Raw genomic sequence first — 2,957 nt, 5'->3', positions numbered from 1 at the left:
GGGACTGGAGGAGGACACGCATCTGGCGCATCTCGTCCTCTAAATGGGCGACGCGGCGTCTAAGGCCGCGGCAGTTGCAGCCACAGTGGGGGGGCACCGGAGATGACACGGTGGCGGCGGGCAGCCGCCAGGCGGTGGCGCCGTAATGCTGGAGGGCGGTGGCTGGGGCCCGGGGCACTGGAGGAGGCTTCAATAGCTGCTGCAGTCTCCTCCTCCTCCTCGGCTAGGACCACCAGCCGCCGGTATTCATGCTGGATTGCCTCCAGCTTCCGGCGCCGTGCCTTGGCGGCCAACTCCTTCCGGTTGAGTTTCGGAGTTGCTGTGTAAAAAAAACAAGACAATTGTAAAATATAGTCTTAATAAAACAGTAGGACAAGGTAATTATTTATACACATAGTGGCATGGTAGAGTAGCACTATAAAATAAAGCACAGTAGTACATAACATTTTAAATGGCGCCCGTACTTCTTCCTTCCACCTGTCTTACACTTTTTAGTTGAACAGTGCACCAGGTGCTCTTCTCCATAAAACTTTCAAAGCGGAGTTCAAATCAGATAGATGAGGCCATTGGTTACTCAATACTCCGGCTCCTAGTCCTATACCAATTAAAGGGAATTCTAGTCTTCTAGTTCACTCTTCAAACGTCCCCAAGAACTCATACTTACTTACGACATCGGATAGCGGGCGGACTTTGTCCGCCCGCCATCCGACTGCTAAAAAGGGTGGGGGTCCCGTGGGGACAATTAATTAGGATGATGCGCCCGGCACAGTGGCGGGCACACCCTGTTTTTTTTAATTTAAATTCTGGTTGGCTTTGCTGAAAGCAATGCTAAAATGTTGTGCTGCTTTTCCAAGCACAACATGACGGGCCCCGCACGGAGTCTGTCACGTTTTGCTTTGAAAGTCGGGGGTACCATAGCATCGGTAGGTACCCTCCATGGGGGCCCCCAAGCATACTCTGCAATGTGTGCATGCCTTTCCGTGGCGGACGGCAATGCCGCCACGCAAAGGCATTCCAAAATGCAGATTATATGGCTGGCGGTGTGGTGAGAGAGACACCACCGCCATATTGAACCCTTTTCTGCCTGGACATGTCTGAATATTTTCTACAGGGATGGCGGGAGGTTTGCCCCTGCGGTGACGGCAGTGAATTCCAGCCGGCCCGGCGGGGGCAATACGCCCACCATCCTAATGGGGGCCCTAAGTCACAACTGTACAGTATACATATACATACAGTACACCCTTGCAGTGAGTGTGCTGTCAAGTTCAACAATAGTTAAAAATTATGAATCTAACTTACCACCGCCTGCCACTGGTGCTGCCACTCCCCCTACCGCTCCGTTGCTATCTGCAACTGCCGCATCCTCGCCCTCGGCGTCGCCTTCGCTGGCCCCAGCAATGGTGGTCGGTAGTGCGCCTAGAAAACATTACACATTTATTAGGCGTCATATACACCTCCCCCCTATTGATCAGTAGCAAGGTTGAAAAATGAGTTAATACTAACATACATCACTAGTACAAATCAGGTAGTAGTAGAGTAGACACTAATAGTTATATGATCATTGTAGCCTTTGCTTGATTAGCCCTAGCCATGCACATGTGACGTTACCTTTACCTTGCAGCTTCTTAAGACACCTTTGAGCCCACATGACCTGCCTCACACTGCTACTGTCTAGTCTACGCGCTGCGTACAAGCGGTCAACAAACATTAACAAGCCACTTTTTTAGGAAGAACTGGTGTACTACTGTTACTGTTAGTCCATATTGCTTATCCATAGATGCTACACTTTTTGGCACGGCTGAGAAATGCTTGCAAGTTGCAATATACTAACGCACACCATTTCTTTTTTCGCATTACAGACGCAAGACTCCCTTCTATGAACCAGAGCTTCTGAACGATGCACCAACTACCAGTACTAGGTTCTTCTGAGGTGAGGGGTCCATTCACTCACATCTTCATTTATAAATGTATATAAACTAAATTGCTATGGGATGGTGGTGCTGCCTTCCACCACTGTTCAGTTATCATGATTTAATTCCCAACTGTATAAGTGTAACAATGTATATTGTTTTAATGTTATTGATTTGCCGGCTGGTGCTGCTAAGAAAACAGTGTACAGACCTTCTCAAATTGAAATAAACATTTTAAACTTACATAGACTTTGTGGTATTTGGTGTGGAGTGGACTAAGTTACACGAGTGAGCAAATTAAAGTAAGGGTGTGCATGTGAATTGCTTCCACGACAGAGGTTGGGTGTGTTATGTTCTGGGTTGTCTACTTGTTGGGTATCTTGGGGGGAGGGTTCCGAGACCTAATAGGTATGACAAGACAGTACTATAGTCAAGCAGTGGAATTGTGGTGGGTGCGGAATTTCTGATTGAGGTGTGCAAGGAAGGTCCAACCTACCATCACCAACATCCTGTTTTCTGGTGCAAATGTATGTGCAAGATCCCTACAACAGTGGTATGTCCTATAGGGTATCATATCAAAATATTAAGAAATCTGGTAGGGCTGTTGCTGTGAATTTTCAAAGCCTCAACATCAATAAGAGTAAAAGTAGTACAAGACAACGACCCAACGGATTGTACGAGCTACTGGTGAATATGAGTTTTATATTACAACCTTTCACAAAGAGTGGCACTGGCCAACTGGGCAAGACTAGCTACTACAGTACAGACAGATTGATAGGATGTAGTAGTACTCAGAGTCATCATAGCGGAGGCAGGGATAAGATTTTTGAAACCGTACAGATCGAAGGATAATTGGTGGTAAAAAAATAGCATTTGGAAACACACTATAGTTCGGGAGAAATGGGGCAGTAAAAGTTATGGAATAAGAAATATTATTAAAAACAAGAAGACTTACTGGGGCCAGCAGAGGAGCCCTCAGCGGTGTCCTCCTGGTGGTGTTCCTGTCCCGCCGACTGCCCAGTCCCTGTCGGTCTGCCCCTGGGTGCT

General features: G+C 47.3%; 1 long non-coding RNA gene across 1 annotated transcript; it reads right to left on the bottom strand.

Annotated features, from left to right (window-relative positions):
* Positions 1–204: 204 nt before the first annotated feature.
* LOC146855065 (uncharacterized) lies at positions 205–2,957 on the bottom strand. Its single transcript, XR_014980780.1, has 3 exons — positions 2,866–2,957; positions 1,300–1,416; positions 205–319 (listed from the first exon to the last, which is right to left on the bottom strand). It is a non-coding gene; the product is annotated as an uncharacterized LOC146855065 (long non-coding RNA).

This window comes from Triturus cristatus, chromosome 4_1, assembly GCF_964204655.1.
Source record: "Triturus cristatus chromosome 4_1, aTriCri1.1, whole genome shotgun sequence".
Lineage (NCBI taxonomy): Eukaryota > Metazoa > Chordata > Amphibia > Caudata > Salamandridae > Triturus > Triturus cristatus.
Note: the sequence above shows the minus strand (reverse complement) of the source record. Positions and strands in the feature narration are given on the sequence as shown.